Genomic DNA, 17983 nt, shown 5'->3' with positions numbered 1-17983 from the left:
ATTTCTAGCATCAAAAGTGTTGCATGTTTTGTTGTCCTAATTCATTAGTTTTTGATGGATTAAAAAACTTTCCAGATTCTTGGTAGTTGCTAATGGTTTGGCTGCTGGATACTCTTTGATTTAAGGACTCCGTTGTGTTGTGAGTTTGGTTAGGGGAAGTGTTCTCTTCAACAAGCCCTTAGCTTGGGCCATTTTCTCTGCTGATCAGGTACCCTTTTTTATTTGAAAGATCACATCCTACTTTTTTTATTGTCTTATACATTGTGGTCAAAACACAAGATTATCAAGATTCTTGCATCAACATCTTGCTTTTTCCTCAAGCATTTTATTACCATGTTGATTGATGAGTGAATTGTCGTGTCGGTATTGAATTTCACACAAAATAATTCTCGTTGCAAGTATAGTTCTACACCAATAAACAATCCTCCCAATCAAAAATTTGGTTTTGTCACAAGTACAAACCCCAATGAAAATTAACCGAAGTATTTAAACCTCGGGTCGTCTCACAAGGAATTGCAATGAAGTGGTCAATTATTGGCTATGGAGTACTATGGGGGTTTGATTGATAAAGGGACAAGAAATTAAATGGGTAAGAAAAGTAAAGCAATCAACTAAAGAAAGCAAGTAATAAAGAGAGACATTCATGGCAAGGGTTGAGAATATAGGTTTTCTATCCTAGTCATACAATGATTAGTTCATCCTATTTAGTCAACTTCAACAAATGGAAGAAGGTATCATGTTATCTTCACATAGGGAGAACGTCAAACAAGACTAATCAATCATATCACAATAATAAACAAGAATTTATCTTATTACGTCATCCCCGACAATGGAGGAAGGTATAATATTATCCTCATACTCGAAGAAAGTCTAATAAGACTAGCTAATTTCAATCCAAAAGTCCTAATCAACTCACTAATTGAATTAGCAAGAGATTAGAGTCAATGGAAACAATATTAGCTAACAATTCTAGGTCACCAACATAAGTTGGGTTTTCATGACTCAAGATTGCCTAATTACTCTTTCCAAGCCAAGAATGCTCAAAATCTACTCTAACATCCAACCAAGCATTTTGTCAAACACTTGGAAGGCATAAAAGGAAAGCATGGTAAATGTGCAAGAAATAGTAAAATCTACCAAATACCAATTACAAAGAAAGTAAAATCACAACTCAAATCAACAATAAAAGGGCATCAAACATCAAATTTCATTAATAGAAAATCCAAATCCAACAAGTGTTCATCAACACAAAAGAGAGCAAAAAGGGAAATTAACAAGAGAGAGCAAGAGAATTATACTACTAGAGCATGAAAATGTAGAAGAAACAAGATGAAAGCAAAGAATTAAACATGGATATATGATGCAATTAATCCTAGGAACCCTAATTCTAGAGAGAAGAGGGAGCTTCTTGATGAGCGGATAATTTATACGCTTTTTGGCATTGTTTTTACATAGTTTTCAGTATGATTTAGTTAGTTTTTAGTCTATTTTTATTAGTTTTTAATTAAAATTCTCATTTCTGGACTTTACTATCAGTTTATGTATTTTTCTGTAATTTCAGGTATTTTCTGACTAAAATTGAGGGACTTGAGCAAAAATCAGATTCAGAGGTTGAAGAAGGACTGCAGATGCTGTTGGATTCTTGCCTTTTCGTTTTTTATGTTAAATGTTTATTTATATTTGTGTCTTATTACATGATCATTAGTATCTAAGTGTCTATGCCTTAAAGTAGTGAATATGAATCTATCACCTCTCTTAAATGAAAAATGTTTTAAAAACAAAAGAACAAGAAGTACATGGTTTCGAATTCATCCTTGAAATTAGTTTAATTGTTTTGATGTGGTGACAATACTTTTTGTTTTCTGAATGCATGCTTGAACAGTGCATATGTCTTTTGAAATTGATATTTAAGAATGTTAAATATGTTGGCTCTTGAAAGAATGATGACAAGGAGACATGTTATTTGATAATCTGAAAAATCATAAAAATGATTCTTGAAGAAAGAAAAAGCAGTGAATACAAAAGCTTGCAAAAAAAAAAAAGAAAAAAAAAGAGAGAAAAAGCAAGCAGAAAAAGCCAATAGCCCTTAAAACCAAAAGGCAAGGGTAATAAAAAGGATCCAAGGCTTTGAGCATCAGTGGATAGGAGGGCCTAAAGGAATGAATCATGGCCAAAGCGGCTAAACCAAGCTGTCCCTAACCATGTGCTTGTGGCGTGAAGGTGTCAAGTGAAAACTTGAGACTGAGCGGTTAAAGTCAAGATCCAAAGAAAAGCAGAGTGTGCTTAAGAACCCTGGACACCTCTAATTGGGGACTTTAGCAAAGTTGAGTCACAATCTGAAAAGGTTCATCCAGTTATGTGTCTGTGGCATTTATGTATCCGGTGGTAATATTGGAAAACAAACTGCTTAGGGTCACGGCCAAGACTCATAAAGTAGCTGTGTTCAAGAATCAACATACTAAACTAGGAGAATCAATAACACTATCTGAACTCTGAGTTCCTATAGATGCCAATCATTCTGAACTTCAATGGATAAAGTGAGATGCCAAAACTATTCAAGAGGCAAAAAGCTACAAGTCCCGCTCATTTGATTGGAGCTATGTTTCATTGCTAGTTTGGAATTTATAGTATATTCTCTTCTTTTTATCCTATTTGATTTTCAGTTGCTTGGGGACAAGCAACAATTTAAGTTTGGTGTTGTGATGAGCCGATAATTTATACGCTTTTTGGCATTATTTTTACATAGTTTTCAGTATGATTTAGTTAGTTTTTAGTCTATTTTTATTAGTTTTTAATTAAAATTCACATTTCTAGACTTTACTATGAGTTTGTGTATTTTTCTGTGATTTCAGGTATTTTCTGACTGAAATTGAGGGACTTGAGCAAAAATCATATTCAGAGGTTGAAGAAGGACTGCAGATGCTGTTGGATTCTGACCTCCCTGCACTCAAAGTAGATTTTCTGGAGCTACAAAACTCCAAATGGCACACTCTCAATTGCGTTGGAAAGTAGACATCCAGGGCTTTCCATCAATATATAATAGTTCATACTTTACTCGAGTTTGGATGACGCAAACTGGCGTTGAACGCCAGTTCCATGTTGCAGTCTGGCGTTCAGCGCCAGAAACAAGTTGCAAAGTGGAGTTCAACGCCAGAAAAACGTTACAAACTGGCGTTCAACTCCAAAAATGATCTCTCCACGTGTAAACTTCAAGCTCAGCCCAAGCACACACCAAGTGGGCCCCGGAAGTGGATTTCTGCATCATTTACTCATTTCTGTAAACCCTAGTAACTAGTTTAGTATAAATAGGACTTTTTACTATCTTCGGATCATCTTTGATTAGTTTTATGCCATCTTAGACTTTCATGGGAGCTGGCCATTCGGCCATGCCTGGACCATTAGCACTTATGTATTTTTAAACGGTAGAGTTTCTACACTCCATAGATTAAGGTGTGGAGCTCTGCTGTTCCTCATGAATTAATACAAAGTACTACTGTTTTTCTATTCAATTCAAGCTTATTCCTATTCTAAGATATCCATTCGCACCCAAGAACATGATGAATGTGATGATTATGTGACGCTCATCATCATTCTCACCTATGAACGCGTGCCTGACAAACACTTCCGTTCTACACGCAAACAAGCTAAAATGAATATCTCTTAGATATCTAATACAGGGGACCAAGTCCGAGATATTAGAGTCTTTGTGGTATAAGTTAGAACCTATGGATGGCTATTCCTGAGATCCGGAAAGTCTAAACCTTGTTTGTGGTATTCCGAGTAGGATCCGGGAAGGGATGGCTGTAACGAACTTCAAACTCGCAAGTACTGGGCGTAGTGACAGACGCAAAAGGAGGGTGAATCCTATTCCAGTATGATCGAGAACCTCCAGATGATTAGCCATGCAGTGACAGCGCATCAAACCATTTTCATAGAGAGGATGGGAAGTAGCCATTGACAATGGTGATGCCCTACATATAGCTTGCCATGGAAAGGAGTAGGAAGGATTGGATGAAGACAGCAGGAAAGCAGAGGTTCAAAGGGACGAAAGCATCTCTATATGCTTATCTAAAATTCTCACCAATGAATTACATAAGTACCACTATACTATTTTATATTTTATTTATTTTCATCCACTATAATTTCTTAAAACAATTTAATCCGCTTGACTGAGATTTACAAGATGACCATAGCTTGCTTCATACCAACAATCTCAGTGGGATTCGACCCTTACTCACGTAAGGTATTACTTGGACGACCCAGTGCACTTGCTGGTTAGTTGTACGAAGTTGTGAAATAGAATTAAGATCATGAACGTGCGTATTGAGTTTTTAGCGCCGTTACCAATGAAGCAATGATCACGATTTCGCACACCAAGTTTTTGGCGCTGTTGCCGTGGATTGTTCGAGTTTGGACAACTGACGGTTCATCTTGTTGCTCAGATTAGGTAATTTTCTTTTTGTTTTATTTTCAAAAAAAAATTCTTCAAAAATCTTTCAAAAAATTTTTTCCCTTTGTTTTCGAAAATTATTTTAAAATTTTTAAGAGTGAATTCTAAAGTTTCAAAATGGTATGCTGAAGTTTGGCTGGCCATCAAGCTTTAGACTAACCTGGTATGATTCCTGGAATCTTGATTGAGGACTTTGAATTCATTACTTCCTTTTTCCTATATGTTTTCAAAAAAAAATATATATATATAAAAAAATCCAAAAAAATTAATAAAATCATAAAAATCAAAAATATTTTATGTTGTTTGTTTGAGTCTTGAGTCAATTTTTAAGTTTGGTGTCAATTGCATACTTTTATTTTTCTAAAAATTTTCGAAAATTCATGCATTCATAGTGTTCTTCATGATCTTCAAGTTGTTCTTGATAAGTCTTCTTGTTTGATCTTCATATTTTCTTGTTTTGTGTCTTTTCTTGTTTTTCATATGCATTTTCAATTTGTTAGTGTCTGAAGTTTGCATATTTCTAAGTTTGGTGTCTTGCATGTTTTCTTTGCATAAAAAATTTTTCAAAAATAAGTTCTTGGTGTTCATCTTGATATTCAAAGTGTTCTTGGTGTTCATCTTGACATTCATAGTATTCTTGCATGCATCACATGTTTTGATCCAAAATTTTCATGCATTGAGTCTTTTTGATGTTTTTCTCTTTCATCATTAAAAATTCAAAAATAAAAAATATCTTTCCTTTTTTTTCACTCATAAATTTTCGAAAATTTGAGTTGACTTTTTCAAAACTTTTTAAAATTTAGTTGTTTCTTATGAGTCAAATCAAATTTTCAATTTAAAAATCTTATCTTTTCAAAATCTTTTTCAAAACTATTTTTAAGAAAGATTCAAACTTTAAGTTCTAGAATCATATCTTGTGATTACTTGTGAGTCAAGTCATTAATTTTGATTTTAAAATTCAAATCTTTTTCAAAACTAATTTTAATCATATCTTTCTATCATATCTTTTTAAATCATATCTTTTTCAAAAATTTGATTTTAAAATATCTTTTCTAATTTCTTATCTTCTTATCTTTTCAAAATTGATTTTCAAATCTTTTTCAACTAATTAATTGACTTGTTGTTTGTTTCTTATCTTTTTCAAAACCACCTAACTACTCTTCCCTCTTTAATTTTCGAATATACCTCCCTCTTTTCCAAATTTTCTTTTTAATTATCTAATTGTTTTAATTTTAATCTAATTTGATTTCAAATTTAATTTTCGAAATTTAACTTTAAAATTTTAAATTTTATTAATTTTCGAAATTCCCCCTCTCTCATCTTCTTCTATTTATTTATTCATCTACTAACACTTCTCTTCCACCCAAAATTCGAACCCCATCACCCTCTCTGTGTTCGAATTTTTCCTCTCATCCTTCTTATATTCTTCTCTTCTCATACTTGCATGAGGAATCCCTATACTGTGACATAGAGGATTCCATATTTTCTTTTTTATTCCCTTCTTTGTCATATGAGCAGGAGCAAGGATAAGAACATTCTTGTTGAAGCAGATCCTGAACCTGAAAGGACTCTAAAAAGAAAACTGAGAGAAGCTAAAATACAACAATCCAGAGACAACCTTACAAAAATTTTCGAAAAGGAAGAGGAGATGGCAGCCGAAAATAATAATAATGCAAGGAGGATGCTTGGTGGTTATACTACACCTACTTCCAAGTTTGATGGAAGAAGCGTCTCAATCCTTACCATTGGAGCAAACAATTTTGAGCTTAAACCTCAATTAGTTTCTCTGATGCAACAGAACTGCAACTTTCATGGACTTCCATCCGAAGATCCTTTTTAGTTCTTAATTGAATTCTTGCAGATCTATGATACTGTTAAGACCAATGGGGTTGATCCCGAGGTCTACAGGCTCATGCTTTTCCCGTTTGCTGTGAGAGATAGACCTAGAACATGGTTGGACTCACAACCTAAATATAGCCTGAACTCTTGGGATAAGCTGGTCACGGCCTTCTTGGCTAAGTTCTTTCCTCCTCAAAAGCTGAGCAAGCTTAGAGTGGATGTTCAGACCTTCAAGCAAAAAGATGGTGAATCCCTCTATGAAGCTTGGGAAAGATACAAGCAGATGACCAAAAGGTGTCCTCCTGACATGCTTTCAGAATGGACCATTCTGGATATATTCTATTCTGGTCTGTCTGAGTTCTCAAAGATGTCACTGGACCATTCTGCAGGTGGATCCATTCACCTAAAGAAAACGCCTGCAGAAGCTCAAAAACTTATTGACATGGTTACTAACAACCAGTTTATGTACACTTCTGAGAGGAACAATGTAAGTAATGGGATGCCTCAAAGGAAGAGAGTTCTTGAAATTGATGCTCTGAATGGCATATTGGCTCAGAACAAACTATTGACTCAGCAAGTCAATATGATTTCTCAGAGTCTGAATAGAATGCAAGCTGCATCCAACAGTACTCAAGAGGAATCTTCTGAAGAAGAAGCTTATGATCCTGAGAACCCTGCAATAGCAGAGGTAAATTATATGGGTGAACCTTATGGAAACACCTATAACCCCTCATGGAGAAATCACCTAAATTTCTCATGGAAAGATCAACAAAAGCCTCAAAAGGCTTTACTAATGGTGGAAGAAACATGTTTAACAATAGTAAACCTTTACCATCATCCACTCAGCAACAGACAGAGAATTCTGAGCAGAATCCATTTAGCTTAGCAAATTTAGTCTCTGATTTATCTAAGGCCACTCTGAGTTTCATGAATGAAACAAGGTCCTCCATTAGAAATTTGGAGGCACAAGTGGGCCAGCTGAGTAAGAAGATAACTGAAACTCCTCCTAGTACTCTCCCAAGCAATACAGAAGAGAATCCAAAGAGAGAGTGCAAGGCCATTGATATAACCATCATGGCCGAACCTACAGGGGAGGAAAAGGATGTGAATCCCAGTGAGGAAGACCTCCTGGGACGTCTAGTGATCAATAAGCCATCATGGCCGAACCTACAGGGGAGGAAAAGGATGTGAATCCCAGTGAGGAAGACCTCCTGGGACGTCTAGTGATCAATAAGGAGTTTTCCTTTGAGGAACCAAATGAATCTGAGGCTCATCTAGAGACCATAGAAATTCCATTGAACCTCCTTATGCCCTTCATGAGCTCTGATGAGTATTCTTCTTCTGAAGAGAATGAGGATGTTACTGAAGAGCAAGTTGCCAAGTACCTTGGTGCAATCATAAAGCTGAATGCCAAATTATTTGGTAATGAGACTTGGGAAGATGAACCTCCCTTGTTCATCAATGAACTGAGTGATCTGGATCAACTGAGATTGCCTCAGAAGAAACAGGATCCTGGAAAGTTCTCAATACCTTGTACCATAGGCACCATGACCTTTGAAAAGGCTCTATGTGACCTTGGGTCAGGGATAAACCTCATGTCCCTCTCTGTAATGGAGAAACTAGGAATCCTTGCAAGCTGCCAGAATCTCATTAGAGATGGCAGACAACTCAAGAAAACAGGCTTATGGACAAGTGGAGGACATGTTAGTAAAGGTTGAAGGCCTTTACATCCCTGCTGATTTCATAATCCTAGACACTGGGAAGGATGAGGACGAATCCATCATCCTTGGAAGACCCTTCCTAGCCACAGCAAAAGCTATGATTGATGTAGACAGAGGAGAATTGATCCTTCAACTGAATGAGGACAACCTTGTGTTTAAAACTCAAGAATCTCCTTCTGTAACAATGGAGAGGAAGCATAGAAAGCTTCTCTCAGTACAGAGTCAACTAAAGCCCCCACAGTCAAACTCTAAGTTTGGTGTTGGGAGGCCTCAGCCAAACTCTAAGTTTGGTGTTGAACTCCCATATCCAAACTCTAAGTTTGGTGTTGGGAGTCTATAAAATTGACCTGATCACCTGTGTGGCTCCATGAGAGCCCACTGTCAAGCTATTGACATTAAAGAAGCGCTTGTTGGGAGGCAACCCAATTTCTATTTATCTAATTTTATTTTTATTTTTATTGTTCTTTCATGTCTTATTAAGTTCATGATCATATGGAGTCACAAAATAATTACAAAAATTAAAAACAGAATCAAAAACAGCAGAAGAAAAATCACACCCTGGAGGAAGGACTTACTGGCGTTTAAACGCCAGTAAGGAGCATCTGGCTGGCGTTCAATGCCAGAACAGAGCATGGATTTGGTGTTGAACGCCAGAAACAAGCAACATCCTGGCGTTCAAACGCTAGGAATGCACCCTGAGAAGAGCTGGCGCTGAACGCCAGAAACAAGCATAGAACTGGCGTTCAACGCCAGAAACATGCTGCATATGGGCGTTGAACGCCCAGAACAAGCATCAATTAAGCGTTTAAACGCCAGAATTGCATGCAAAGGCATTTTACATGCCTAATTGTTGCAGGGATGTAAATCCTTGACACCTCAGGATCTGTGGACCCCACAGGATCATCTCAGCATCTGTGGATCCCACAGGATCCCCACCTACCTCCACTCATATTCTTCCCTCTTCTCAACATTCATCCTCTCTTCCCAATAAACACCCTTCCCCAACACCTCCATCTCCTCCATATTTTCTCTTCTTCTTCTTCTTCTTCTTTTCTTTCTTCTCTTGCTCGAGGGCGAGCAATATTCTAAGTTTGGTGTGGTAAAAGCATAAGCTTTTTTGTTTTTCTATTACCATTGATGGCACCTAAGACCGGAGAAACCTCTAGAAAAGGGAAAGGGAAGACAAAAGCTTCCTCCTCCGAGTCATGGGAGATGGAAAGATTCATCTCAAAAACCTACAACAAAGGGTGGAACATCAAGGGCACTCCATCATCCTTCATGAAATTAGAGAAGATCAAAGAGCAATGAGGGAGGAGCAACAAAGACAAGGAAGAGAAATAGAAGAGCTCAAGGACATCATTGGTTCCTCAAGAAGAAAACGCCACCATCACTAAGGTGGACTCATTCCTTGTTCTTAAATTTTCTGTTTTTTGTTTTTTATGTTAAATGTTTATTTATATTTGTGTCTTATTACATGATCATTAGTATCTAAGTGTCTATGCCTTAAAGTAGTGAATATGAATCCATCACCTCTCTTAAATGAAAAATGTTTTAAAAATAAAAGAACAAGAAGTACATGGTTTTGAATTCATCCTTGAAATTAGTTTAATTGTTTTGATGTGGTGACAATACTTTTTGTTTTCTGAATGCATGCTTGAACAGTGCATATGTCTTTTGAAATTGATGTTTAAGAATGTTAAATATGTTGGCTCTTGAAAGAATGATGACAAGGAGACATGTTATTTGATAATCTGAAAAATCATAAAAATGATTCTTGAAGCACGAAAAAGCAGTGAATACAAAAGCTTGCAAAAAAAAAGAAAAGAAAAAGAGAGAAAAAGCAAGCAGAAAAGCCAATAGCACTTAAAACCAAAAGGCAAGGGTAATAAAAAGGATCCAAGGCTTTGAGCATCAGTGGAGAGGAGGTCCTAAAGGAATGAATCCTGGCCTAAGCGTCTAAACCAAGCTGTCCCTAACCATGTGCTTGTGGCGTGAAGGTGTCAAGTGAAAACTGTAGAACCTATGCACAATTACTCAAGAGGGGGGGTGAATTGAGTATTGCAACAACAATGAATCTTTTTGCGAAAGTTAAAGACAATATACAAAAGTGTTATTGTACTAGTATTTTTCCAAGAGCTTAACTCAATTGCTAAGCATTTATAAGGAGCTTTTACTTTCCAATAGACACCAACTCAAATAAATTGATCAAGCTTTTCACCAATCGGACTTAAGCTATTCCTTAAGTACTTACGAAGCTACTTTTCGATCACAATTTATTTGCTCAAAGGTAAAAGACAATAATATTGAAGAGATGAGTTTGGAGAGATGCAAACGCTATTTAGAGTGGTTCGGCACAATCCTTGTCCTACGTCCACTTTCTTTCTCAATCGCTATTGAGAAGTTCCACTATTGCCAAGCTTCAAGGTGCTCGCGCAAAACCTTTTACAATCCGAGTCCTTAGTTTCTAACACCTCACGGTATATGATCACCACTCGTATACTAACCTACTCCACTTAGAGATACCTTCTCTAAGATTTGCCTTGAGTACTTAGTATACTTCTTTGGTATCCTCACCGACTATAGTGTTTATAACTCTTGACTCAACCTTGGAGATCACACTCCAATTTACAAAGTGTACAAGAAAACAATTCTCAAAGAATTGTTGAGACGAAATGAGTACTCTCTAGAAGAGTGTATGATTACAATTTTAGCACTATTGAACCAATTGATATTGCTCTCTCAAATTGTGTATTATAACACCTTAAAAAAATGTGTAGAATGAAAGAATATGAACAAGATAGTTTGCAAATACTCAAGTATCTGAAATAAGGCTTCAATCCATCTATTTATAGACTCCCCAAACCTTAGAAACGTTGGGGAGTTAATGGGATGGAGCCTTTTTGTCAAAACTAGCCGTTTTTTATGTTTTTGAATCATTTGCATCGATGCATAACACTTTGCATCGATGCAAATGTGTCTTTGAAGCTGAAATTTGAATTTTCAGCTAGGTTGCATCGATGCAAACATCTTTGCATCGATGCAACAAGTCGTCGCATGCTTTGCATCGATGCAAGATGAGTGTGCATCGATGCAAACCTTAAAGAATGGCTTAAAATCACTTCAAAATACTTAGGATTGATCTCAAACTTTGTTGGAGTCAATTCCTATGCTTTTGTACCTTTGAAAACAAGTTTTTAAACCATTTGGCTAGTATCGAATTGCAAGATGTGCATCAAAACATTTTGTGAGTGTGTGTTGAGATATTTAGCAATTGGTTCTGAACAAGAAGTTACCTAAGTCCTAAGACACTATACTTGTCTTCAAATGTTGTGGACTTGAGTTTCTTGTTGTTGTTGTGTTGCTTTCAACTCTTCATTCCTCAACGTTGAATGTTGGTTGATCTTTCAACATGCTTGTTCATTCAAGTTGTTTGTTGGTTTGTCTTTCATGTCGTTTGTTGGTTTGTCATTCATCAAAACCTACGAATACAAACTTCGCATACAAGCAACATGATTTACAATTTCCCCCTTTTTGATAATGACAAACCAATTTTGAGGATATGCATTTATAAATGATTTTGAAAACAACAATAATGCACTTTGTTTTATAGAAAGCTTTGGAGAAGACTTCACAAAAAAATTTTGCAGGAGTTCCCCCTAAATATGTGCATTTGTTCCCTTAAAGGGCGTTTATCAAAGAAAACAATTTAGATATCAAAAGTTTTTGCTTAGCGGAAGTCTTTTTGAAATCATTGTTTCGCAAACTTATTTCTTCTTTTCAAATCCTCAAACTTGTTCTTTTTCAAAAGTTCAAAACTTCAAATATCCTCAAACTTTTCTTCCCCCTTTTGACATTATCGAAAAGAAAGGAGTTTGAAATGTGTCATAGAAGCATGCATAAAACAATGAAATTTTTTTAAGTTCAATATCTCTATTAATCTCAAGGATGAGATATTCCCCCTTTCAAAAAGAATTTGATTTCCTCTTTTTATATATAACAAGCATGCATAATTCCCCCTAAAGAAGTGAAATATATCAAGGCATGCACATTAACTTAAAATAGGGGTACCAAGCCTATTTTGAGTTTTTCACCAAATAAGCATACAAGCATTAATCATTAAACAAAATTATGAAGGAAATATCAAAGTATTTAAACCATAATAGAAATCCTTAGCTTACTAGGAGTTAGTTTAACAATTCATATAATCAAACAAACATAAAGCAATAAAAAGTGACTTGATGAAGAGGAGACAATCAATCTTGGTCTTCATCATCATCATTATCCTCTTCATACGGTAGGTGGATGCCGAAATGCTCATATAAGTCATCAATACGACGATCCAAGCGACCCGTGCGATGATCTACACGAGACACACGACGATTAAGTGCTTCAAGTTGCCTACCATGCTCTACTTCAATCCTTTGGATGTTTTGGTTGATGGATTGTAATTCTCTCATTACATCAACCAAGGAGGGTGGTTCTTGAGCTTGAGGTGCTTGTGGAGGAGCTTGCTCTTGAGGACCTTGTTCATCAACATTTCTTCTTCCCATTTTGTTGAGAATATGAGTGTTGATACAAGATTGAGGTGGTACTTCCTTGGCAATCTCATTTGATATATCAATACCAACATAATCAAAGACTTTAGACCATAGGCAAAGGAATCCTAATCCACCATTCCTATCCTTCATCTTGAGCCTAATCATATGTTGTACTATAAAGTATGGCCAATTAATCTTAATCCCATTCATCATAGCCCACATGACAATCAAATCTTCATCATTTACATTCGCATGCCCGGATATTCTAGGTTGCAATACATAGGTGACTAGATATAACAAAGTTCTATGTTCCGCACTCATTGAATTGCAACTAATTTTGGAGTGAGCTCCTTGTACAAGGTTGAACAAATGCATGGCATTGTCCTTTGAATAACCCCATTCATCAATTGGGGTTTTACCACCTTGAAACAAGTCACCTTGATTTGGCAACTCCCAAATGGTGGCTAACTCATCACCATCTAGCCTATAATCCTTTCTTCCTATCTTGAAGAATAATGTGAAATTTTATTCATCTTCCTCATTAATCTCAAGCATGAGTGTACTATAGGCTATGGCAACTAAATCCGGATAATATTTACTCTTAATTTGAACAAAATCCATGAGGCCTTGATGAACTAGAATAGCCTTAAGAGTATCAAACTTATGAATGACAAGAAGGGTCGGATCCAAATACCTCGGAGGAATTTCCTTTCTTCCGGCGAGCCTTGCCTCATAGAATTGAAGATCTTCATTAGAAGCAAAGTACCTTGCCAAAGGATGATTATTTGGAGGTGGAACCACACTTGAAGAGCCTTTTGACTTCTTGATGGTTCTCTTGATTCTAGGCATTGTGGATGATTTTGTTTTATGGGTTTTGTAGAGGAGAATGTGGGGACTTCAAATATGTAATTTGTTTGTAGTGGGTATCTAAGTTTTGTGAGTTGTATGAAGCTATATGTGAGCTTGTTTTGGAGGTTATGGAGGTTTGAATGTGGGGATATGAGTTGTGAGGTTGAAGATGATGAAAAATTGGGGTTTTGTTGCTCAAAAATGCCAAATTCACGTGTTTTTGTGCAATTTGGTCGTGTTTGCATCGATGCAATAGGCTTTGCATCGATGCACATAGCACGTTGTGTGCTTTGCATCGATGCAAAGCTTGGTTGCATCGATGCAACATGCATCATTTTGCCCAAAATCACCAAATTTTCATCCTTTGGTGGTTCTTTCTTCAATCCTTTGAGTTCCATCATGTATATACTCACTTAAACTATTATAAACTTCAATTTGTTGATCCTCCATTGTTTATAATCTTCAAATTCTTCAATCTACCTCAAGATTAATCACTCATTCATCAACTCATAAACCTACAAAACAATGGCTAATTGGATATCTCCAATGCTTAAGTTAGTAAGAGATACAAAAATAGCAATATAAATACAATGAATTCAAACAAATCATATTAGATTAGAATCCAAGATACCAAGTTCATTTCGGATGTTAAAAAAACTTTCTTTACATAAAGGTTTAGTGAAGATGTCCGCTAGTTGTTTACTAGTTTCGACAAATTCAATAACCACATCACCCTTTTCAACATGGTCTCTTATGAAGTGATGTCTAATCTCAATATGCTTGGTTCTTGAATGTTGAACCGGATTCTTGGTTAAATTTATTGCACTAGTATTATCACATTTGATAGGAATGTGATCAAGCATGAGTCCATAATCCACAAGTTGTTGTTTCATCCATAAAATTTGGGCGCAACAACTACCGGCGGCTACATACTCGGCTTCGGCGGTAGACAAGGCTACACTTACTTGTTTCTTACTATGCCATGAAACAAGAGAGTTTCCTAGCAAGTGACAAGTGCCGCTAGTGCTTTTCCTATCCAATTTGCAACCGGCAAAATCGGAATCGGAATAACCAATCAAATCACAAGTGGATCCTTTCGGATACCACAATCCAACATTTAATGTTCCTATGAGATACTTCATAATCCTTTTCACCGCACTTAAGTGAGATTTCTTAGGATTAGCTTGGTATCTCGCACACATGCATACATGGTGCACGAAATTGTGATCTCCAGGCTCGAACAAATCCTGGTAATGGCTCCAAAGCTTGGTGCTCTGATCTTAATTCATAATTGTCACAACTTTGATACAACTAACCAGCAAGTGCACTGGGTCGTCCAAGTAATACCTTACGTGAGTAAGGGTCGAATCCCACGGAGATTGTTGGTATGAAGCAAGCTATGGTCACCTTGCAAATCTCAGTCAGGCGGATTTAAACATGATACTTTATTAGATTAAAATAAACAATAAAAGGGATAGAGATACTTATGTAGATTCATTGGCAGGGATTTCAGATAAGCGAATGGAGATGCTTTTCGTTCCTCTGAACCTCTGCTTTCCTGCTATCTTCATCCAATCAGTCTTACTCCTTTCCATGGCTGGCTTTATGTGATACATCACCACTGTCAATGGCTACTTTCGGTCATCTCTCGGGAAAATGATCCAATGCCCTGTCACGGCACGGCTAATCGTCTGGAGGCATCACCCTTGCCAATGGCTTCATCTTATCCTCTCAGTGAATAATATGCTCACGCACCCTGTCACAGCACGGCTATTCATCTGTCGGTTCTCGATCATGCTGGAATAGGATTTACTATCCTTTTGCGTCTGTCACTAACGCCCTGCAGTCGCGAGTTCGGAGCTCGTCACAGTCATTCAATCATTGAATCCTACTCGGAATACCACAGACAAGGTTTAGACCTTCCGGATTCTCTTGAATGCCACCATCATTCTAGCTTACGCCATGAAGATTCTGGTTAGGAGATCTAAGAGATATTCATTCTAGCTTAATTCATGTAGAACGGAAGTGTTTGTCAGGCACGCGTTCATAAGGGAGAAGGATGATGAGCGTCACACATAATCATCACCTTCATCATGTTCTTGGGTGCGAATGGATATCTTAGAAGCGAAATAAGAAGAATTGAATAGAAAACAGTAGTACTTTGCATTAATCTTTGAGGAACAGCAGAGCTCCACACCTTAATCTATGGAGTGTAGAAACTCTACCGTTGAAAATACATAAGTGAAGGTCCAGGCATGGCCGAGATGGCCAGCCCCCTAAAACGTGATCAAAGGATCATAAGGTAATCCAAAGATGCCTAATACAATAGTAAGAGGTCCTATTTATAATAAACTAGTCACTAGGGTTTACATGAGTAAGTAATTGATGCATAAATCCATTTCTGGGGCCCACTTGGTGTGTGTTTGGGCTGAGCTTAAGTGTAGCACGTGCAGAGGCCATTTGTGGAGTTGAACGCCAGTTTCTGTGCCAGTTTGGGCGTTCAACTCTGGTTTTGGATCCTTTTCTGGCGCTGGACGCCAGATTTGGGCAGAAGACTGGCGTTGAACGCCAGTTTACGTCGTCTATTCTTGGCCAAAGTATGGATTATTATATATTGCTGGAAAGCCCTGGATGTCTACTTTCCAACGCAATTAGAAGCGCGCCATTTCGAGTTCTTTATCTCCAGAAAATCCACTTTGAGTGCAGGGAGGTCAGAATCCAATAGCATCAGCAGTCCTTTTTCAACCTCTGAATCTGATTTCTGCTCAAGTCCCTCAATTTCAGCCAGAAAATACCTGAAATCACAGAAAAACACACAAACTCATAGTAAAGTCCAGAAATGTGAATTTAACATAAAAACTAATGAAAACATCCCTAAAAGTAACTAGATCCTACTAAAAATATACTAAAAACAATGCCAAAAAGCGTATAAATTATCCGCTCATCACAACACCAAACTTAAATTGTTGCTTGTCCCCAAGCAACTGAAAATCAAATAGGATAAAAAGAAGAGAATATACTATAAATTCCAAACCATTAATGAAACAGAGCTTCAATCATATGAGCGGGACTTATAGCTTTTTGCCTCTTGAATAGTTTTGGCATCTCATTTTATCCATTGAGGTTCAGAATGATTGGCATCTATAGGAACTCAGAGTTCAGATAGTGTTATTGATTCTCCTAGTTCAGTATGATGATTCTTGAACACAGCTTCTTTATGAGTCTTGGCCGTGGCCCTAAGCACTTTGTTTTCCAGTATTACCACCGGATACATAAATGCCATAGACACATAATTGGGTGAACCTTTTCAGATTGTGACTCAGCTTTGCTAAAGTCCCCAATTAGAGGTGTCCAGGGTTCTTAAGCACACTCTTCTTTTGCTTTGGACCTTGACTTTAACCGCTCAGTCTCAAGTTTTCACTTGACACCTACACGCCACAAGCACATGGTTAGGGACAGCTTGGTTTAGCCGCTTAGACCAGGATTTTATTCCTTTAGGCCCTCCTATCCACTGATGCTCAAAGCCTTGGGATCCTTTTTATTTGCCCTTGCCTTTTGGTTTTAAAGGTTATTGGCTTTTTCTGCTTGCTTTTTCTTTTTCTTTCTATTTTTTTTTCTATTTTTTCGCCCCCCTTTTTTTTTTCTGCAAGCTTTGTTCTTTGCTGCTTTTTCTTGCTTCAAGAATCATTTTTATGATTTTTCAGATTATCAAATAACATGTCTCCTAGTCATCATTCTTTCAAGAGCCAACATATTTAACATTCTTAAACAACAACTTCAAAAGACATATGCACTGTTCAAGCATACATTCAGAAAACAAGAAGCATTGTCACCACATCAATATAATTAAACTAAGTTCAAGGATAAATTCAAAACTCATGTACTTCTTGTTCTTTTGAATTAAAACATTTTTCTTTTTAAGAGAGGTGATGGATTCATAGGACATTCATATCTTTAAGACAAAGTTACTAACTACTAATGATCATGTAGTGAAGGCACAAACATAGATAAGCACATAATATAGAAAACGAAAAACAGAGAAAGCAAGAACAAGGAATGAATCCACCTTAGTGATGGTGGCGTTTCCTTCTTGAGGAACCAATGATGTCCTTGAGCTCTTCTATGTCTCTTCCTTGTCTTTGTTGCTCCTCCCTCATTGCTTTTTGATCTTCTCTTATTTCATGAAGCATGATGGAGTGCTCTTGATGTTCCACCCTTAGTTATCCCATATTGGAACTCAATTCTCCTAGGGAGGTGTTGATTTGCTCCCAATAATTTTGTGGAGGAAAGTGCAATTGAGGCATCTCAGGGATCTCATAGAAGTGAGTTTCTTGCGCCTTTTGAGCTCCATGACTGGGCTCTCTTGCTTGCTCCATCTTTTTCTTAGTGATGGGCTTGTCCTCTTTGATGAGGATATCTCCCTCTATGTCAATCCCAGCTGAATTGCATAGGTGGCAGATGAGGTGAGGAAAGGCTAACCTTGCCATGGTGGAAGACTTGTCAGCCACCTTGTAGAGTTCTTGAGGTATAATCTCATGAACTTCCACCTCTTCTCCAATCATGATGCTATGGATCATGATGGCCCG

At 37.0% G+C, this 17983-nt stretch overlaps 1 long non-coding RNA gene and 1 other non-coding gene across 2 annotated transcripts in view; one reads left to right on the top strand and one right to left on the bottom strand.

Annotated features, from left to right (window-relative positions):
* Window positions 1–81: 81 nt before the first annotated feature.
* Window positions 82–17983, top strand: part of LOC148567623 (uncharacterized) — a 36382-nt gene continuing 18480 nt past the window's right edge. The window contains exon 1 of the long non-coding RNA XR_015880896.1: window positions 82–208. This is a non-coding gene — a long non-coding RNA (uncharacterized LOC148567623). The remainder of the gene's footprint in view (window positions 209–17983) is intronic.
* LOC148567625 (small nucleolar RNA R71) lies at window positions 6495–6602 on the bottom strand. The gene has a single exon (XR_015881634.1). It is a non-coding gene; the product is annotated as a small nucleolar RNA R71 (small nucleolar RNA).

This window comes from Arachis ipaensis, chromosome B4 (assembly GCF_059453495.1).
Source record: "Arachis ipaensis isolate K30076 ecotype BB chromosome B4, ASM5945349v1, whole genome shotgun sequence".
NCBI classification, from domain to species: domain Eukaryota; kingdom Viridiplantae; phylum Streptophyta; class Magnoliopsida; order Fabales; family Fabaceae; genus Arachis; species Arachis ipaensis.
Note: the sequence above shows the minus strand (reverse complement) of the source record. Positions and strands in the feature narration are given on the sequence as shown.